This window comes from Erythrolamprus reginae, chromosome 1 (genome assembly GCF_031021105.1).
Source record: "Erythrolamprus reginae isolate rEryReg1 chromosome 1, rEryReg1.hap1, whole genome shotgun sequence".
NCBI classification, from domain to species: Eukaryota; Metazoa; Chordata; class Lepidosauria; order Squamata; family Dipsadidae; genus Erythrolamprus; species Erythrolamprus reginae.
The window spans coordinates 16,825,793-16,848,386 of NC_091950.1; the positions used below are offsets into that span (position 1 = coordinate 16,825,793).

Sequence of the window (22,594 nt, forward strand, 5' to 3'; positions counted from 1 at the left end):
TTAATGAATTAAAGAAATTATTATTAATAATAATAATAATAGGGGGAGGAGGAGGAGGAGGAGGTATTTGTAATACTTTTCAATTGAGTGAGTTTCATAATAATAATAATGATGATGATGATGAAATACGAAATCCAGCAGTGATCTCGTTTGCTGTGTTGTACTGACATAATAATAATAATAATAATAATAATAATAATAATAATAATAATAATACGAGGAGGAGGAGAAGGAGGGGGGAAGTATTTGTAATACTTTTATTGAGTGAGTTTCATGCTTAATGAATAAAAGAAAATAATAATAATAATAATAATAATAATAATAATAATAATAATAATAATACGAGGAGGAGAAGGAGTGGGAAAGTATTTGTAATACTTTTATTGAGTGAGTTTCATGTTTAATGAATAAAAGAAATTAATGATGATGATGATGATGAAGAAGAAGAGGAGGAGGAATTTGTGACACTTTTTGAAATGTTCACTTGACTGAGGTTCATGTTTAATGAGTAAAAGAGGCGATAATGGCGCCCTCTAATAATGACAATGGCAGCGGCGCCCGTCCCCCGGCTGCCGCCCTGCCCAGAGGCGGAGGGCAAAGGTGGCACCCGCGGGCGCCCTGCTCACTCCCGCCTTCTCGGCTGGCTGGGCCAGGAAGGGTTAACCGGGAGGCGGCCGTCAGGCTCTGGAGCGCCTACCTGGGCGGAAGGTTCACCTGCGCGCCGCCGGGGAAGGGAGGAAAGTTTCGCTCCGCCGCGGGAAGGGGCTCGGGGGGCTTTCCGGCCCGTATTCCGCCGCCCCGCAACTCCCGGCCGGACGGTGAGTGCTTCGGGGAGGGTGTGTGTGTCCCGAATTGCCCCCTCCCCTCCAGGCTCTTCCGCCCAAAGTTTTCTCTCTCTGTCTCTCTCTCTCTCTCCGGCGGGGGCTACGCGCCTCTGGGCTGAGGGCCGAATAGGGCGCGGCGCTCCCCCCGCCCTCCCCTTCGCTCGCTCGCTCGCCACAGCGACCGTCGGGAGCAAGGACAAGGAGGACCGGGCGGCGGGCGGTCGTGCAAGGCCAGCCCTGTCCCCCGCTTTTGGAGAGCCCCGATTCTGGCCGAGGGAGCCCCGGAGGAAGCGCTGAAAGGGGCGCGCAGGGCTCCGCGGAACTCCCTTTCCCCCTTGGCGCGGTTTTTGCTGCGCCTCGGGCTTTGCTTTTTTTGGGGGGGGGGCTTAATCACCTCCTGGCAGGGGAGATCCAGGAAAATGGAGCGGGGATCTGGGATCCCGGGGGGCGTGTGGGTCTGGATGGGGAAAGCGGCCAAGATGTGGGATCCAGATGGGCGCAGGTCGTGGGATCTGGGTCGGGAAAGCGGCCGGCATCTAAGATCCTGATGGGCGCAGGTCATGGGATCTGAATCGGGAAAGCAGCGAGGATCTGGGATCCTGAGGGGCATAGGTTGTGGGATCTGGGTCGGGAAAGCGGCCGAGATGTGGGATCTTGATAGGCACAGGTTGTGGGATCTGGATTGAGAATGCGGCTGGGATCTGGATGGGCGCAGGTCATGGCATCTGGATCGAAAAGTGGCCAGGATCTGGGATCCTGAGGGGCACAGGTCGTGGGATCTGTATCGGGAAAGCAGCCGGCATCTGGGATCCTGATGGATGCAGGTTGTGGGATCTGGATCGGGAAAGCAGCTGGGATCTGGGATCCTGAGGGGTGCAGGTCATGGGATCTGGATTGGGAAAACGGTCGGGATCTGGCCTGGGATCCTGAGGAGCACAGGTCGTGGGATCTGGTTCAGGCTGGCAGGTGCTTTGGGGTTGTGTTACACTAGCAAACCACGGTGTGCAAATAGAAACTGCTTGGATGGGCGTTTCCCGGTGTGTCCTTGATTTTGGAGAGGGTTGGAGGAATGGGTGGGAGCGGCTGTGGCTTTTCTTTTCTTTGGGTCTCTGGATTTCTGGGCTCTCAGGTTTCCTTTGTGTTACGGGACCTGCCTTTAAGAGGAGCCAGACACTTGGGGCTGCCTAGCGAATAAAGCGCAGAATCCTTGGGAACCTGCTGAAACTAAAATAGAAAGGGTCCAAATAATATTTATTTATATATTTATTTATTTGTTTATTTATTTTTATTTTACATTTTAATTTAGTCAAATACCTGTTGTTAATACAGTATACAGATATACAGTAACACTGTTTATATACATGATATTGGTACTACCGTAATAAGAGGGAAACATTAGGATAGGGGACGGTAGGCACACTGGAGCACTTATGAATGCCCCTTACTGACCTCTTAGGAATAAGTTGAGGTCAACAGTGGTCAGCATAAGGGTAAAGTTTTGGGGGTTAGGTGATGATAATACAGAGTCAGGTAGTGAGTTCCATGCATTAACTACTCGGTTGCTAAAATCGTATTTTCTACAGTCAGGTTTGCAGCAGTTTGCTTTGAGTTTGTATCTGTTGTGTGCTCCTGTGTTGTTGTGGTTGAAGATGAAGTAGTCGTTGACAGATGATTGTAGCAGTTGATTTTATAGTCGTTGTAGCAGATGATTTTATGGGCTATGCTTAGGTCGTGTTTAAGGCGATGTAGTTCTAAGCTTTCTAAGCCCAGGATTTCAAGTCTGGTTGCGTAAGGTCTTCTGTTGCGAGTGGACGAGTGGAGGGCTCTTCTAGCAAAGTATCTCTGGACGCTTTCTAATGTGTTTAGAGACCATCATTAAGTGTTGTACCACATGGTACTTGACAAATGTATCTTTTTATTTTATGTACATTGAGAGCATATGCACCAAGACAAATTCCTTGTGTGCCCAATCACACTTGGCCAATAAAATTCTATTCTATTCTATTTGTTCTGCCAGTGTGTTTCAACCGCCTGTAATTACAGGGTAATTAGTCCAGGAAGACACACACCACATGATAAAAGGAAAACCCAAACGTTTTTATAAACAGAAAAACAGAAACAGCTCCCTTTTTAAATGTCAAAGGGATTTTCTGGTACACACAAGGCACAGGTTAAATGCAATCCAATTGCTCACCCAATAACTTGGAAATTGAGTCCAATTCTAAAGTCCAGAGAGTCCACACACAATCTTGAACAGCACAAAAACCACGATATTGACGAAACAATGAATCAGATAAACTGCCATGAGGCTAAAATACCAGGCTGCACTTTTATCTGTAGCACTAATTACAGCAGCCCCACCCAACCACAGGTGGCCTCATTTTCTCTTATAATAATCCTCCAGTTGTTGTCTCCTATGCACCACTCTACGCATGCGTGGATGTGTCATTAATTCTTGTTCAGAATCCAGGGATGATACAGATGATTGATCCCCTCCTGGGCTGTCTGCCAAACTCCCCTCTTTCCTGTCACTCCCGCTTCCTTGGTCAGAGGAGGCTTCATCGGCAGATTCCATGGGGAGCAAAACAGGCCTGCGGCATGTGGATGTCTCCCCCACATCCACCTGCACATTCCTTGGGGCAGGAGCTGGGCCAGAGCTAACCACAACATCTATTTATGTCTGATATGTGGTGTGGGTTCCAGACAGATGGGCTGTATTCAAAGATTGGTCTGGTGAAAGTTTTGTACGCTCTGGTTAGTAGTGTGATATTACCGGAGAAGAAGCTGCATAAGATTAGGTTAACAACTCTTGAAGCCTTTTTGGCGATGTTGTTGCCGTGGGCTTTGGCACTTAAATCATTTGATATGAGAATTCCAGGGTTTGGTAGCTCGAGATTTAGTTTAGAAACTCATTTCACTTCATTCAGACAAGAATAATTCTGTGAGACAGGCTGACTCCAAGAGGGTGTAGTAGTAGTAGTAGTAGTAATAATAATAATAATAATAATAATAATAATAATAATAATAATAATTATTATTATTATTATTATTATTATTATTATTATTATTATTATTTATTGGATTTGTATGCCGCCCCTCTCCATAGACTCGGGGCGGCTAACAACAATGATAAAAACAGCATGTGACAATCCAATAATAAAACAGCTAAAAACCCTTATTTATAAAAACCAAACATACACACAAACATACCATGCATAATGGCCTAGGGGGAAAGAATATCTCAACTCCCCCATGCCTGGCGGTATAAATGAGTCTTGAGTAGTTTACGAAAGACAGGGAGGGTGGGGGCAATTCTAATCTCCAGGGGGAGTTGGTTTCAGAGGGCCGGGGCTGCCACAAAGAAGGCTGTTCCCCTGGGGCCCGCCAAACAACATTGTTTAGTCGACGGGACCCGGAGAAGGACAACTCTGTGGGACCTTATCGGTCGCTGGGATTCGTGCGGTAGCTAATCAAAGCCAACATTTTGAAGTATTTTGGGGTGCAGTCTGATTTCTCTCCCCCCCTCCCATTCCTTCAAAACTTCATGTTTACCCTCAACTGTAGTTGAATAAGCCATAATATCCCATCCCCCCCCCAACCTTGGCCATTTTAAGGCAGGTAGACTTCAACTCCCAGAATTCCCTAGCCTTACATAGACAGCTAGGGAATTCTGGGAATTGTAGTCCACATGTCTAAAAATGGCTAAGGTTGAAAACCCGGCATCGTAATGGCTAGGTTCACGCACCAAGCTATGACCTAAATCATATTTAACAGACCATAACGACTAGTCCCTACATATTAGAGGAAGAGAAAAAGAAGTAAGTGGTGAAATTGTTTAATAAAGTCCACTTTAAAGGGATGGTGCTATGGTGCGATTGTAATTCACCCCTGTCCCTAAAAATTGCAGTTGAATTATAATTTTTAAAATCTGAGTGCAAAATTAATTACCCAGTGCATCGGGCGAAAGTGCATAGAATTTGCTTCATTTAACCGGGTTTAAAATAAAACCAGACTTTAATGTTGGCTTCGAGATTTTGTTGTCCAGGTCAACTTCTTCCGGATAAAAAAATAACGTCCCCTGTGGGATTAAGAGGAGGAAATATATCTCCATCTTTATTTGGGGAAAAAAAGACTGGCTTGGGGCCGGGAGTTACAGGGAGAACAAACATTGAATTTTATGGGGTTTTTTAATTGTGTACATCGTAATCATATATGCAATAGCGAATGTCATCGCCGCTGAAGAAGCGCTATTTATTATTCATGTATCTGTCAGACTTATGCTCTGCCCTTTCTTTAGGAGCAAAAAGCAATGCGCAGGGGACTTAATAATTTATTCCCCTCTGAGGTAAAATGGGTCAAGAGAGAGCGGCTGCTGGGCCCAAGTCCCACAAACAGCTCCCGTGGCTGAGGGGGGGAACCATAATACAGGTAGTCCTCGACTTATAACTGTTCACTTTAGTGACCGTTCCAAGTTACAGTAACACTGAAAAAAGTGACTGATGAGCAGTCTTCTGCCCCAACAGCCATTTAGGTCCCACAGAATTGGCCTTCTCCAGGTCCTGTCGGCCAGACAATGTTGTCTGGCGGGGCCTAGGGAAAGAGCCTTCTCTGTGGTGGCCCCGGATCTCTGGAGCAAACTCCCTCCGGAGATATGCACCCCCCCCCCTCTCCTGGCCTTTTGTAAAGGCCTGAAGACTCACCTCTGCCGGTGGGCATGGGGGCCGTGAGCGACGAGATTGACTCTGGCTGATGTTGTGAATGATTGAATTGGATGAATGTGAATGACGGCATTGGGGTTTTTAGGATTTTATTAATTTTGCATAATTCTTTTTGAAGGTAATTAGATTTCTCCATGCATATTGTTTGCATTTACAATGACGTATGATGTCCTGAATTGTTCCGTGAATGGCGGCGTAGAAGTCTAATAAAATAAAATAAATAAAGCATAAAACTGATCAGGAAAGACTTCATGAACTCAATCTGTATAGTCTGGAGGACAGAAGGGAAAGGGGGGACATGATCGAAACATTTAAATATGTGAAAGAGTTAAATAAGGTTCAGGAGGGAAGTGTTTTTAATAGGAAAGTGAACACAAGAACAAGGGGACACAATCCGAGGTTAGTTGAGGGAAAGATCAGAAGCAATGTGAGAAAATTAGAGTAGTAGATGCTTAGAACAAACTTCCAGCAAACCTGGTTGGTAAATCCACAGTAACTGAATTTAAACATGCCTGGGATAAACATATCCATCCTATGATAAAATACAGGAAATGGTATAATGGCGGACTAGATGGACCAGGAGGTCTATTTCTGCTGTCAATCTTCTATGTTTCTATGTTTCTATAGTGTGTTAATGTAAGGCAAGTGGCAGTTGGAACAGAGTTCTTTTCAGATGGGGAGGGGAGTAGAATCTGTCTAAACTCCCAGCCCGCATGGACCGTGAGGTCTTTTTCTGCTGTCAATCTTCTATGTTTCTATGTTTCTAATAAATATTTTTTTTTACACTTAGAGCATTGCAGCATCCCGGTGCTCACGCGATAAAAATTCAGACGCTTGGCAACTGTCTCATATTTATGACGGTTGCAGTGTCCTAGGATCATATGATCCTATTTTGTGAAGCAAAGACAATGGGAAAGCCAGGTTCACTTATCAACTGCAGGAATTCACTTAACAACTGGGGCAAGAAAGGTCATAAAATGAGGTAGCACTCAAAAAATGTCTCCCTTAACAATAAAAATTTGGAGCTCAATTTTTGGTGTAAGTCGAGGACTACAACAACATTCATTCCCCATTCCTAACCCATCCCTTTCCACACTACAGCTGATTGGCTCTTTGGGCTGAGAGAGAGGGAGTTGCCCAAAATCAGCCAATGAGCTTCTGGGGCTGAGGTGTGAGAGGATAATTAGGATCTGCATTTTCCCATTTCCAGTCCAATCCCTTCTTCACCACACCTGATTGGCTGTTGGTTTGAGAGGGAGGGACTAGCTCAACGTCAGCCAATAAGGCACCAGGGTTGGTGGGGCTGGAACCATGATGGCGAATCTTTTTTTCCTCAGGTGCTAAAAGCACGCACATGCCCACACCCATAATTCAATGCTCCCCACATCCCCTCCTGCGCTGCCCTACCTCCTGCACATGCACACGCAACCACTCATGCTCCCCCACGCATGCGGGCACCACCACCATGCAGGTCGCATTTTGGGCCTAGCAGACCTCCCTGAAGCCTCCAGAGGCCGGAAATGGCCCTGGTAGGCCCGATAGGCCCATTTTTTGCCCTTCGCAGGCTCCTGGACCCTGTGGAGAGCGAAAACTGCCCCCCGGAGGCAGGTGGGGGTTCCAACTTACCACCACTACTGGTGTTGATGAGCGTACAGCTCCAGGTAACTGGTGAGTGCGCGCACATGTCCAGCACACATGTGCATTTGAGCAAAGCTGGCTTCTGTGCATGCTCAGGAAGCAAATCTCTCTCGTGTGTGAGATTTCTGTGACTTTTTTTGCTTCCGCACATGTGTGAAGGCAAAAAATCGCTGAAAATTGCCAAAATCTCATATGTGCACGTGTCCTCTCACAAGATTTTGCTTTCAGCACATGCGCAGAAGCCAAATTTCATTCCGATGTGCCCACCAACCCACACAGGTCCAGTAGAAAAATCGCGCTGGCCCCGCAAGAACTTACGAGCCGCAGCGGCGAGCGCAATTTAGCGTTCCGGTTCATAGCTTACCGCTGCGTAAGCCACTTTGGTTCTGAAGCTGAGAAGTGAGAGGATTGTCTCAAAATCCACCAGAAAGATATGGCTATGGGCAGTGATGGGCCGCCAAAATTTTTACTGCCATTAGGCTGTGCCTAATTTTGTGGGTGTGGCTTGCTGGCCATGTGACCAGGTAGGAGTGGTTTGCCGGCATACAAATTTAATTAATAAATAAATACATACATACATACATACATACATACATACATACATACATACATACATGTGACCAGGTGGGAGTGGCTTGACAATCATGTGACTGGGGTGTCTTAAAGGTCATGTGACTGGGTGGGAGTGGCTTACCAACCAAGATACTCTTTCCAATAGATACTTGGGACTCTTTTTCAGATGATTAAGTCACATTATAGCCAAAAAAAGGACAAATGATAGACAGCATTATTTGTTGAACAGTGCAGTCACATTTTAAGGTCCTGTACCGAACCCACAAGTTTCAGTAGGATAACAGTTTAGGAAAGTAGCTCGATTTTCTTTAATTGCTATAAAAGTTCAATTCTAGATAAGGATTAAAACGATTAAAGCATTTATGGATTAAAAACATACTATTGAATTATTTCCTATTTGAAAAGTAATTAAGGATCATATTAAGGTATTAGAGAAGGAAGGACAATTAAAATAATAATAATAATAATAATAATAATAATAATAATAATAATAATATACTATTAAGTCTATGGAGAGGGGCGGCATACAAATCTAATAAACAAACAAACAAACAAACAAACAAACAAGTAAGTAAGTAAGTAAGTAAGTAAGTAAGTAAGTAAGTAAGTAAGTAAGTAAGTAAGTAAGTACAGTATTCAATAAACAGTGCATAAAGTGACTACCCCCACTGTGTCTTCCCCATGGGGGCAGCAGCCCATTACTGGCTATGGGGGAACAGAACACAACTCTCCACAAAGTCCATATTGTGTTCACTACTCCAGCACCTTTACCTGAGGCTCCACAATGGCTCCTTTTGTTTGTTGCTGCAAAACATTTACCCAGCCCCCCCCCCCCCCCACCTTGGATGTTGTTCTTTGGGAAGGAGATATCGGAGAGGAAGGACTCAAGATCTTAAGCTGATTAGAGAAGGGGAACTAATATTGTTTCCAATGTTTGACCTCTCTTGGATTTATCTAGGACAGCCAGCCAGCCATATCCACCCTCACCCCTGGGGGGGATTCCATTACTGCTACTACTGGTGCGCCGTATGCGCAGCTTCGATATCTTGCGTGCATGCACCATAGTTCCCTCTAAGCTGAGCAGTGAGCAATCGCTCACTTAAAAATCATCATCAACTCAGAGTTTTCCAAACCTGCCCAGAAGCTGAGAGGGAAAGAGTGAGAGGGAAGGAGAGAGAGAGGAAGAGAGGAAGAGAAAGAAACAGATAGAAAAAAGAGAGGAAGGAAAAGAGAAAGAAAAAGAATGGGAGTAAGGAAGAGAGAAAGAAAATCAAAATCTAGTTTGAAACTAGCTTAACTATTTAAGTGGCATTTTGATATTGATAGAGTTGCCCTATTATGAGCTCACTGTTATAGACACACAGTACAGTATTTTATTTTGAAATTCTCTGAGGCAAAACAGGGTGGGTTTTTTGTTTGTTTGTTTGTTTGTTTGTTTGTTCATTTGTTCGTTCGTTCATTCATTCATTCATTCATTCATTCATTCATTCATTCATTCATTCATTCATTCAATATTTCTGTGCCGCCCAGTCCCGAAGTGACTGCCGCTCAGACACTATACTTTTCCGCCCACCCCCTCAAAAAATTAGAGGGAATACTGGCATGCACGTCCCAGCATGTTTTTGCCTCTGCGCATGCTCAGGGAGCAAAATTTCATGAGGGGACGCGCGTGAGACAGATTTTGGTGATTTTTTTTTACTTCCACACATGTGGAAAAGCAGGAAATTGCCAAAATATCACACAAACACGCGTCCCCTTGTAGGATTTTTGCTTCCTACACATGCGCAGAAGCAAAAGCATGCTGGGGCGCAAATGCGCCCTTGTAAGGGACCTGAAGCTGTCCGCGCAACGCAGCAATCGCTACTGGCGTGCCGTCCTTTACTGGAGTGATAGCAACCTAATGCTCCCTGCCAAAGATTGTTTATTTGTAGGATGGGACTTTTGGAGAAAAGTATTGACCTCGTGGCTAAAGTGTGCAATAGGGTTGATATTCCTGGAGGCGTCTGTAATATGGTAAATGATTTAGCTTTACTAGATAAATGGTCAAAGCAATGGAAACTGCAGTTTAATGTTTCCAAACGTAAAATAATGCACTTGGGGAAAAGGAATCCTCAATCTGAGTATTGTATTGGCAGTTCTGTGTTAGCAAATACTTCAGAAGAAAAGGATTTAGGGGTCGTGATTTCTGACAGTCTCAAAATGGGTGAACAGTGCAGTCAGGCGGTAGGGAAAGCAAGTAGGATGCTTGGCTGCATAGCTAGAGGTATAACAAGCAGGAAGAGGGAGATTATGATCCCGCTATATAGAATGCTGGTGAGACCACATTTGGAATACTGTGTTCAGTTCTGGAGACCTCACCTACAAAAAGATATTGACAAAATTGGACGGGTCCAAAGACGGGCTACAAGAATGGTGGAAGGTCTTAAGCATAAAACGTATCAGGAAAGACTTAATGAACTCAATCTGTATAGTCTGGAGGACAGAAGGAAAAGGGGGGACATGATCGAAACATTTAAATATATTAAAGGGTTAAATAAGGTCCAGGAGGGAAGTGTTTTTAATAGGAAATTGAACACAAGAACAAGGGGACACAATCTGAAGTTAGTTGGGGGAAAGATCAAAAGCAACATGAGAAAATATTATTTTACTGAAAGAGTAGTAGATCCTTGGAACAAACTTCCAGCAGAGGTGGTAGATAAATCCACAGTAACTGAATTTAAACATGCCTGGGATAAACATATATCCATTCTAAGATAAAATACAGAAAATAGTATAAGGGCAGACTAGATGGACCATGAGATCTTTTTCTGCCGTCAGACTTCTATGTTTCTATGTTTCTATTGGAGATTTCTCAATGTCCACCCTTGACAGGTCTTATCAGCTGCAATCTTTGTGCAGACGGTTGCTTAACTCTACACAGGGTTTGTGAAATGAAAGGCAACACCAGCAATGTCCACAGAAGAGCGGGGAAGTCAAACAAGTCAAGATGGTGGCTGCAATTCAATTCAATTCAATTTATTAGATTTGTATGCCGCCCCTCTCCAAAGACTCGGGGTGGCTCACAACAGTAATAAAAACAGTATAACAATGGAACAAATCTAATAATAAAATATATATAAACCTCAACAATTAAAAACCATACAGCACATACACATCAAACATGAAATATAATAAGCCTGGGGGAGATGTCTTAGTCCCCCCATGCCTGGCGATATAGGTGGGTCTTAAGTAACTTGTGAAAGACAAGGAGGGTGGTGGCAGTTCTAATCTCCCGGGGAAGTTGATTCCAGAGGGCTGGGGCCACCACAGAGAAGGCTTTTCCCCTGGGGACCGCCAAACGACATTGTTTAGTCGATGGGACCCAGAGAAGGCCAACTCTGTGGGACCTTATCGGCCGCTGGGATTTGTGCGGTAGAAGGCGGTTCCAGAGTTCTTCTGGTCCAATGCCATGTAGGGCTTTAAAGGTCATTACCAACACTTTGAATTGTGACAGGAAACTGATCGGCAGCCAGTACAGGCCACGGAGTGTTGTAGAAACTTGGGTGAATCTAGGAAGCCCCACAATAGCTCTCGCGGCCGCATTCTGCACGATCTGAAGTTTCTGAACACTTTTCATAGGTAGTCCCATGTAGAGAGCATTGCAGTAATCAAACCTCGAGGTGATAAGCAACTGTGAGCAATGCCGTGATTGACTTTTGCTTGGAACAAACTTCCAGCAGACATGGTTGTTAAATCCACAGTAACTGAATTTAAACATGCATGGGATAAACCTATATCCATCCTAAGATAAAATACAAGAAATAGTATAAGGGCAGACTAGATGGACCGTGAGGTCTTTTTCTGCAGTCAATCTTCTATGTTTCTATGTTTCTAACTTGGAGACCCTTGTACTATAGGGTTGGATTAGAACAGGAATCCTCAAACTTGGCAAGTTTAAGACTTGTGGGCTTCAACTCCCAGAATTCTCCAGCCAGCTATGAAGTCCACAAGTCTTAAACTTTCCAAGTTTGAAGACCTCTGGATTAGAAGATCAGACTTCTCCTTATAGCTCTGTTATTTTGTTAACTTGTTCTATTATTCTGGTCAGGAGATTGCCAATTGGTAACTTCTCAGTGGGGTTTTGACAAGCGAAGTCAATTTGGGAAGCCAGATTCACTTAAGGATAATGCGATTTGCTTAAGGACCACAGCAAAAAAGATATTAAAATCAAACTCACTTAATGTATCGCATAGCAACCCAATACCCCATCCCAGTTCTGATCACCTCTGTAAAAATTTATTTCATTTATTTAATTAATTAATTTGACTTCTATGCCGCCCAATCCCGAAGGACTCGGGGAGGCTTACAACAATATAAAATTACCATATAAAATTACAAACAACAATAAAAAGAAGTTAGGGGGGGGGGATCTAAATTCTAAAACCCTAGTTAAAAATGTTGGATGCTAATGGGCAGTACGCCCTCTGCTGTTCACTCCCCTATATGGCACCTCAGAACGGGAAAACCCAGCAAAGTTGCATAACTTGTTCCATAAGGCTAAAACTGGAAACAGCTAGTCCTCGACTTACAACAGTTCATTTAGTGACCTTTCAAAATTACAACGGCATTGAAAAAAAGGGTGCCAAGGTCATATGATCTCCTTTTGTGACCTTCTCGCAAGCAAAGTCAAGCGTGAAGCCAGATTCATTCCACAGTCGGTTTGCTAACTGATCAACCCCAATGATTCACTTAACAGCTATGGCAAGAAAAGTCATTAAAAGGGGCAAAGCTCACTTACCATCTCATTTAACAGTAGAAAATTTGTGGTCATAAATTGAGACCTACCTGTATAAATAAATTTAAATTCTGCCCAGCATCAAGATGGACAGCATATACATTTAATAATGAAACAATCAAATAAATGAGTAAAATACTAAGATTATTTATTTTTTTACTGTTTCACTTCCTTCCTTCCTTACTGTAACTTGTAATTCAATGCCTGGGGAGGGCAAAAACACTCTGGAGGCCAGAAATAGCCTGTTTCCCAACTTCTGGTGGACCCAGTAGGCTTGTGTTTCACCCTCCCCAGACTCCAAAGGCTTCCCGGGAGCTGGGGGAGGATAAAAATGCTCTCCCACATTCCCCCTAGAGCAGCGGTTCTCAACCTTTCTAATGCCGCGACCCCTTAATACAGTTCCTCATGTTGTGGTGACCCCCAATCATAAGTCTAGTGCCAATTCTCCCAACAGAGCTTGAAGCTGATTGGCAGGAAGGCCAGAGCAACACCCTCACTGTAAATGCTTGATTGGTCGGATTGTAAAAATATGTTCCATGGCACCAGAATAGAAGCTTTAGTTCCTAACACCGTGGGAAATTTGACTTTTCCCATGGTCTTAGGCCAGTGTTTCCCTACCATGGCCACTTGAAGATATCTGGACTTCAACTCCCAGAATTCCCCAGCCAGCGAATGCTGGCTGGGGAATTCTGGGAATTGAAGTCCAAATATCTTCAAGTGGCCAAGGTTGGGAAACACTGTCTTAGGCGACCCCTGTGAAATGGCCATTTGACTCCCAAAGGGGTCCTGACCCCCAGGTTGAGAACCACTGCCCTAGAGGATCTCTGGAAGCCAAAAACGCCCTCCTAGAGCCTCTGTGCAAGCCCAAAATCAGCTGGCCAGCACACACATGCATAATGGAGCTGAGCTAGGGCATAAAGGTGCACCTCCCTTATGAAACCAGGTTGCAACCCCTTGGTCTCTTCAGCCTTGAAAGACGGCATTTAAGGGGTGACTCGATCGAAGTGTATAAAATCATGCAAGGGGTAGAAAAGGTGGATAGAGAAAAATTCTTTTCTCTATCACAAAATACTAGGACGAGGTAGCCCTCCGTAAAGCTCATAGGTAAGGAAGCAAGGACAAATCAAGGGAAATATTTCTTCACCCAGAGGGTCGTTGGTTTATGGAATTCCCTTCCAGAAGAGGTTGTGACAGCTGTCAGCCTGGATAGCTTCAAGGCAGGATTGGACAGATTCATGGATGCCAAGTGGTGTATCATAGGTGGTGATTGAAACGGATGTCCAAGTGCCGCCTCTATGCTGGTAGTCAAGGGAAAGGGAAAGTTTTGCCTTCTCTTTCTGCTCAAGATCCCCAAGGACAATTGGTGGGCCACTGTGTGACACAGAATGCTGGACTCAATGGGCTTTGGCCTGATTCAGCATGGCTCTTCTTAGGTTCTTATGTTCTTATGAATTCAAGGCTATGCCCTTCTTTCGGCAGTCGTTTATCCATACAGCCAAAGCAGCTAACAAACGGACGATGGTTTTATTATGACCCGTATCCACCCTCTTTGCCATCTTATTAAAGGAGAGAGTAGCCGTCTTCCTGATGCTAGCCTCACACTTCTTGATAGAACATACAGTGGATTCATTAACACCAAAGTGGTGTCCCGTGGCTGTGCAGCTTCTCCCTCCCTTCAACATATCTAAAAGTTGAATCTTCTCAGCAATCGTCATCATTTTTGGTTCGCGTTTAGCCTCATTACCAGCCTTGGATAAACAAGGACGCTTGGGAGCCATTGTACAGTGAATATAACCACCAATCACCTATAACCAATCACAGGCCAGAATACAAAATGGGAGTCTATGATTCATCATTTTTGCACCAATCACAGCCCCTGCTACAACGCACTTTACACTATGGTGTCGCATTTGATAGTGCTGAAATTTTGGGGAGAATATTCATCTTTTACGGTTTTCTGGGGTTTTCCTTTATTATCCACGATGTAGCGGCAATCAGCCCCTTTGGAAAAAAACGTGAAATAGCGAATTCACGAAAGATTTTATTTTATTTTTTTATTTTATTCATTTGTCCAATACACAAATACATAGGAAGAAAACTAGACATGTGGTAATATATATAAGGGTAAAAGTGAACTTAGAGAAGAGGATATATGAAAGGAAGAGAATATATATGATAGGTGAAAGAAAGGAAAGACAATTGGACAGGGGACGAAAGGCACACCAGTGCACTTATGTACACCCCTTACTGGCCTCTTAGGAACCTGGAAAATGTCAATCGTGGAGAGTCTAAGGGAGAAATGTTGGGGGTTAGGGGTTGACACAATTGAGTCCGGTAATGAGTTCAGCATGGCTCTTCTTATGTTCTTAATGGCTCACGTGCCAGCAGATATGGATCTGCGTGCCACCTGTGGCACCCTTGCCATAGGTTCACCATCACTGATGTATAGTTTCCAGGGAGCAGCATCATTATTATAAGAAATATACTGGGGACATTAAGAAAACAGTAACATAGGTTACTGTTACATACATGGCTGTGAAAGGGATCTCGGGGTCTTGGTGGATAATCAACTAAACATGAGCCAGCAATGTGTAGCAGCAGCTAAAAGGCCAACACAATCCTAAGTTGTATCAACAGGGGAATACACTCCAAGACTAGGGAAGTATTAAAACCACTCTACTACGCCCTGGTCAGACCACATCTGGAGTACTGCATCCAGTTCTGGTCACACTTCAAAAGAGACATAGAAACTCTGGAGAAGGTGCAAAAAAGAGCAACCAAAATGATTAGGGGACTAGAAACCAAGACTTATGAAGAGAGATTGCTGGAACTAGGCATGGATAGCCTAGAGAAAAGAAGGGCCAGGGGGGACATGATAGCAGTATACAGGTACTTGAGGGGTTGCCACAGAGAGGAGGGGGTCACTCTATTCTCCAGAGCACCAGAGGGCCAGACAAGGAACAACGGCTGGAAGCTGACCAAGGAGAGATTCAACCTAGAAATAAGGAAGAACTTCCTGACGGTCAGAGCAATCAACCAGTGGAACTGCCTGCCAGCGGAGGTTGTGAACTCCCCAACTTTGGACATTTTCAAGAGGAGATTGGACTGCCATTTGATTGGGGTGCTGAAGGATTTCCTGCTTAAGCAGGAGGTTGGACTTGATGACCTGCAAGGTCCCTTTCAACTCTAATAAATAAATAAACAAACATAGAAACATAGAAGACTGACGGCAGAAAAAGACCTCATGGTCCATCTAGTCTGCCCTTATACTATTTCCTGTGTTCTATCTTAGGATGGATATATGTTTATCCCAGGCATGTTTAAATTCAGTTACTGTGGATTTACCAACCATGTCTGCTGGAAATTTGTTCCAAGCATCTACTACTCTTTCAGTGAAATAATATTTCCTCACGTTGCTTTTGATCTTTCCCCCAACTAACTTCAGATTGTGTCCCCTTGTTCTTGTGTTCACTTTCCTATTAAAAACACTTCCCTCCTGAACCTTATTTAACCCTTTGACATATTTAAATGTTTCGATCACGTCCCCCCTTTTCCTTCTGTCCTCCAGACTATACACTGATCTGACATAATCGAATAATGGAAAATGTAGAAATAACGTAATAACAAAAATGCGTCTATATCAGAAACTTTATGTGATAGAGCAAAATGAAGCCTGTTTTTGGAATCAGCACAACAAACTCCCTAAAACAGACATGGTACCTTTGCTGATTATTTTTTTTGTGTTGACCAGTGATAATTTAAGGGTTTGTTTCTAAGCAGAGCTTCCTCGGTTGTCCTTGTCAATTGTCTTTTCTATTTGTGCGTCTAAAGAAGGCAGCAATCTAATACAAACTGTTTTAGTTGGCCGATTATGTCAGATCAGTGTTTCTCAACCGAGGCTGGCTGGGGAATGCTAGGAATTGAGGTCCAAAGCAATTCAAGTTTCTGAGGTCAAGAAAACACTATATCAGATAAGAGATTCCATTCCTTCTCTCGAGCTCAATTAAAAGTTGTTTTCTCTGTTGCTTTCCAATGAGCACAGAAGTTTGAAAACAGAGGTGTTCCTTTTAAAAAGAAAGGGAGTGCTTTAGAGCTGCTATAAACGTTTCCTGTACTGAGTAGGAGTGCCTGATTACATTTGAGCCAGATAAAAATATTCCCCTGCAAGTATTTGAGAGGTTGATCAGAACCCCATTGCCAAAGGAAAATCAGATTTTAAGAAATTCTCTAGCTTTGACCTCTGCATGAGACAGTTCGGCCATTCTAAATGCTCTGTCTTACACATTGGTGAAAAGAATCAGAATACTAAATATAATATAAGTATAATATGGCATCGGACCAGAATATCTCCGTGACTGCCTTCTGCCGCACGAATCCCAGCGACCGATTAGATCCCACAGAGTTGGCCTTCTCCGGGTCCCGTCGACTAAACAATGTCTGGCGGGTCCCAGGGGAAGAGCCTTCTCTGTGGCGGCCCTGACCCTCTGGAACCAGCTCCCCCCTGAGATTAGAATTGCTCCCACCCTCCTTGCCTTTCGTAAACTCCTTAAAACCGACCTCTGCCGTCAGGCATGGGGGAACTGAAATAACTTCCCCAGGCCTATATTGTTTATGTATGGTGTGTTGTGTGCATGTTTTTAAATTATGGGTTTTTAGTTTAAATTATTAGATTTGTATTACATATTGTTTTGCTACTATTGTTGTGAGCCGCCCCGAGTCTTATGGAGAGGGGCGGCATACAAATTTAATATATATATATATATATAAATAAGGCCGAAATAGATCTATTCTAGTCTCCCTTAATTTTCAAATTCAGCAAAAAAAACATGTGACATATATGTATGTACAGTGATCCCTCGATTTGCGCGTTCTCGATTAGCGCGAAACGCTGCAACGCGGTTTTTCAAAAAATATTAATTAAAAAATAAGCCCGCATTTTTTTCCTACACCACGGTTTTTCCCGCCCGATGACGTCATACTGATTGCTGATTGGCCAAAATCTCGACCAATCGTTGCAAACGCAAAAAAAAGCTTTGCAACTGTTGGAACTTGTTCAGACTTGTTGGAAGATGCCTCCTAAACGTTGCACACGGAATGGAGGCGGCGACGCTAAAAAGACCAGGAGGATACTCACAATTAAAGAGAAAATTGACATTTTGGACATGCTGAAAGGGGGACGCTCTTATGAGAGGAAGGAAGGAGGGAGGGAGGGAGAGAAGGGAAGGAGGGAAGGAGGGAGGGTTGCCATTGCCATTGCCGCCAGCGCTGCCCTGTGGGTAGCGGCGAGGAGCCCGGAAAAATCACCATTGCATTGCCAGCCTCCGAACTTGCGTCGCTCCACCTTCTGCGCATGTGCGGCCATGGAACAAAGGGCGCGCATGCGCAGATGGTGTTTTTACTTCCGCATCCAGTATAACGCGGAAATCGGTTAGCGCGGGAGGTCTTGGAACGTAACCCCCGCGCTAACCGAGGGATCACTGTATGTATGTATGTTTGTATGTATGTAAGTAAGTAAGTAAGTAAGTAAGTAAGTAAGTAAGTAAGTAAGTAAGTAAGTAAGTAAGTAAATTAATTAATTAACAAACTAACTAACTTGGAGGAATGTAACTTATTGATGATCCTCACTCTGTGAAAGACCTTGGAGTACTCATATCCAATGACCTAAGTCCTAGAGCCCACTGCAACAGCATTGCCAAAAAGGCTTTAAAAGTTATTAACCTAATCCTTTGCAGCTTTTTTCTCTGGTAATATTGAACTGCTAACCAGAGCTTACAAAACATTTCTAAGACCAATCCTAGAATACAGCTCACCTGTATGGAACCCACATTGCATATCTGACGTCAAGACAATTGAGAGAGTCCAGAAATATTTCACAAGAAGAGTCCTTCATTCCTCTTCTCACAACAAAATACCTTACTCCACCAGACTTGAAATTCTTTGATTAGACAACTTACAACTCCATCGTCTCCGTTCCGACTTAATTATAGTTCATAAAATCATATACCAGAATGTCCTTCCTGTTAGCGACTACTTCACCTTCAACCGCAACAACACACAAGCACATAATAGATTTAAACTAAATGTCAACCACTCCAAACTAGCCTGCAAAAAATATGACTTCAGCAATAGAGTAATCAACGGCTGGAATGCACTACAGTGTTCCCTCGATTTTCGCGGGTTCAAACTTCGCGAATAGCCTATACCACGATTTTTCAAAAAATATTAATTAAAAAATACTATAGGTTTTTATCCTATACCATGGTTTTTCCCACCCGATGACGTCATATGTCATCGCCAAACTAATAATTTTTGCAGATAAATAACAAAAAAAATGATTATTGTTAATAACTAATTATGTTTATAAATATCAGGATTACTAAGTGTCTTATTCAATGGTGAGTACCAGTAATAATGGTGAGTAAATGGTTGTTAAGGGAGTGGGAAATGGTAATTTAAGGGTTTAAAGTGTTAAGGGATGGCTTGTGATACTGTCCATAGCCAAAAATGGTGTATTTACTTCCGCATCTCTACTTCGCGGAAATTCGACTTTCGCGGGTGGTCTCGGACTCTCTGGTTTCTACTCCTAACCCTCAAATCTTTAACCTTAGATTATCTATAATTGACCTCTCCCCCTTTCTAAGAGGTCTGTATCCGGTGTGCACAAGCGCACCATTGTGCCTGCCGTCCCTGTCATACTGTTCTATTGTCTTCTATCATTACTTTTTATCATTACTTTTCTAATATTTTTATTTGTACAAATTGCCATCCTATAATTGTTTGACAAATATAAATAAAATAAAATAAAGTCTCAATCCTGCAACTACAATACCCATATACCTGAAGGACTTCAGGCTGGCTAAGGCCGGCTCTGCCTAGCTATTTTAGCACTTTTGCAGTGTTTGAGATTTTGTTAAAAATCTGGGATTTACCTTTGACCTCTGCAGGGCAATTCCACTCACCCTGCCCACTTTTGTCTGCTAACCCCAGTCCAAATCTCCCACAACAAATATTGACGCTGGGTGCAGAGGGGGAAACTAGGATTACCTGCGGTTTACGAAATTCAGAGGCAAGGTCAGCAATTTCTCAGCCAGAGAGATGGTTTTGGAAATCCTACTGATCGTTTTGAATTCACCTCCTGGGGCCTAGGGCAGAGGTAGAAATTGGCCAAATAAGAGAAGGAGCTTTGGAACCCATGAGTTCATAAGACATCAGCCACGGATCAACAACAGGTCTGATAAAAAGATGTAGAATAGAATTTATTTATTTATTACTAGAGTTGAAAGGGACCTTACAGGTCATCAAGTCCAACCCCCTGCTTGAGCAGGAAATCCTACAGCACCCCAGCCAAGTGGCAGTCCAATCTCCTCTTGAAAATGTCCAAAGTTGGGGAGTCCACAACCTCCGCTGGCAGGCTGTTCCACTGGTTGATTGCACTGACCGTCAGGAAGTTCTTCCTTATCTCCAGGTTGAATCTTTCCTTGGTCAGCTTCCAACCGTTGTTCCTCGTCCGGCCCTCTGCTGCCCTGGAAAACAGTGTGTCCCCCTCCTTTCTGTGGCAACCCCTCAAGTACCTGTATACAGCTATCATGTCCCCCCCTAGGCCTTCTTTTTGCTAGACTATCCATGCCCAGTTCCAGCAACCTTTCCTCGTATGGCCTGGTCTCTAGTCCTTTTTTATTAGAATAGAATAGAATAGAATAGAATAGAATAGAATAGAGCGTTGGTGAGACCACATTTGGAATATTGTACAGTATTCAGTTCTGGAGACCTCACCTACAAAAAGATATTGACAAAATTGAACGGGTCGAAAGACGGACTACAAGAATGGTGGAAGGTCTTAAGCATAAAACGTTTCAGGAAAGACTTCATGAACTCAATCTGTATAGTCTGGAGGACAGAAGGGAAAGTGGGGACATGATCGAAACATTTCAATATGTTAAAGGGTTAAATAGGGTTCAGGAGGGAAGTGTTTTTAATAGGAAAGTGAACACAAGAACAAGGGGACACAATCTGAAGTTAGTTGGGGGAAGGATCAAAAGCAACGTGAGAAAATATTATTTCACTGAAAGAGTAGTAGATCCTTGGAACAAACTTCCAGCAGACGTGGTTGGTAAATCCACAGTCACTAAATTTAAACATGCCTGGGATAAACATATATCCATCCTAAGATAAAATACAGGAAATAGTATAAGGGCAGACTAGATGGACCATGAGGTCTTTTTCTGCCGTCAGTCTTCTATGTTTCTAATAGAATAGAATAGAATAGAATAGAATAGAATAGAATAGAATTTTATTGGCCAAGTGTGATAAAGGAATTATCAATAAAGGCACAAAAGAACTGACTTTCCATCTTGGTATAGAGCCGGCTTAGTTCAGGGGTGAAGGCATAGCATAGCATTTAGACTTATATACCGCTTCACAGTGCTTTTACAGCCCTCTCTAAGCAGTTTACAGAGAATCAGTCTATGGCCCCCAACAATCTGGGTCCTCATTTTACCCACCTTGGAAGGATGGAAGGCTGAGTCAACCTTGAGCCTGCTGAGATTCGATCTGTCAAACTGCTGGCAGCTGCTGATCAGCACAAGTAGCTTGCAGCACAATGTTTTACATCCCTCTCTAACCCAGGGGGGGCACCGGAAGTTCGGAAAATGGACTTCCTGTTTGCCTATTGTTGTGGTTGGATCTGTCCCAGCTCCTGCCCCAAGGAATGTGGAGGTGGATGCGGGGGAAACATCAACATGTCATAGGCCTGTTTTATTGCCGACAGAGTCAGGTAGTGAAGTTTCCTCGGAAGAAGAAGAAGGTGGGGGTGACTTGGAAGAGGGGAGTTTGGCAGACAGCCCAGGAGGCGATCAATCATCCTTATCATCCCTGGATTCTGAACAAGAACGTATGACACAGCCACGCATGCGTAGAGTGACGCATCGAAGAGAACAACTGAAGGATTATTACAGGAGATAAGTGAGGCCACCTGTGGTTGGGTGGGGCTGCTGTAATTAGTGCTACAGATAAAAGAGCAGTCTGATGGTTTAGCCTCATGGCAGTTTATCTGATTCATAGTTTCGTCAAGATCATGGTTTTTGCTGTTCAAGATTGTGCGTGGACTTTCTGGACTTTAGAATTGGACTCAATTTCCCAGTTATTGGGTGAGAAATTGGACTGCATTTAATCTGTGCGTTTGTGTACCAGAAAATCCTTTTGACATTTAAAAAGGGAGCTGTTTCTGTTTTTCTGTTGATAAAGACTTTTGGTTTTCCTTCTATCGTGTGGTGTGTGTCTTTCTGGACTAATTACCCTGTAATTACAGGCAGTTGGGACACGCCGGCAGAACACCTATTGGGCTTTTTTTCCACACTCTGGAGGCTTCAGGGAACCATGAGGGTGAAAAATGGCCCAATGGGGGGGGGCATGCGCGGGGATGGTGCATATGCAGTGTGGTGCACAGGGGGGGTTGTGTGCTGGCACATGCACAAGCTAGCATACGCACACACTCCCAGCCACTCCGAGTCCACGGGGCATCATACAAATCTAATAAATTATTATTAATTATTATTATTTTTGGCACACAAGAAGAAAAAGGTTTCCCACCACTGGTACGGCACTCCTTGAGCAGGGGGTTGGACTAGAAGACCTCTTAAGTTGTTGTTGTTGTTGTTATTATTATTATTATTATTATTATTATTAATTAGATTTCAGGGCGGCTCACAACAACAATAAAACAATGTACAACAAATCTAATAATTAAAAAGTCACTAAAAGCCCCTTATTAAAAAGCAAAAACATACACACAAACATACCATGCATAAACTATATAGGCCTGGGGGAGATGTCTCAATTCCCCCATGCCTGACGGCAGAGATGGGTTTTAAGGAGTTTACGAAAGGCAAGAAGGGTGGGGAAAATTCTAATCTCTGGGGGGGAGCTGGTTCCAGAGAGTCGGGGCCGCCAGAGAGAAGGCTCTTATTTATTATTTATTTATTATTTATTTATTATTTGGATTTGTATGCCGCCCCTCTCCGAAAACTCGGGGCGGCTCACAACAAGTGAAAAGACAATCCAATACATTA

The 22,594-nt window shown here is 43.5% G+C and overlaps 1 protein-coding gene across 1 annotated transcript in view; it reads left to right on the forward strand.

Moving 5' to 3' along the window:
- Positions 1–733: 733 nt before the first annotated feature.
- TJP3 (tight junction protein 3) overlaps positions 734–22,594 on the forward strand; it is a 91,399-nt gene continuing 69,538 nt past the window's right edge. Inside the window, exon 1 of the mRNA XM_070745593.1 lies at positions 734–818. The gene's annotated coding sequence lies outside the window, so the exon portion shown is untranslated. The remainder of the gene's footprint in view (positions 819–22,594) is intronic.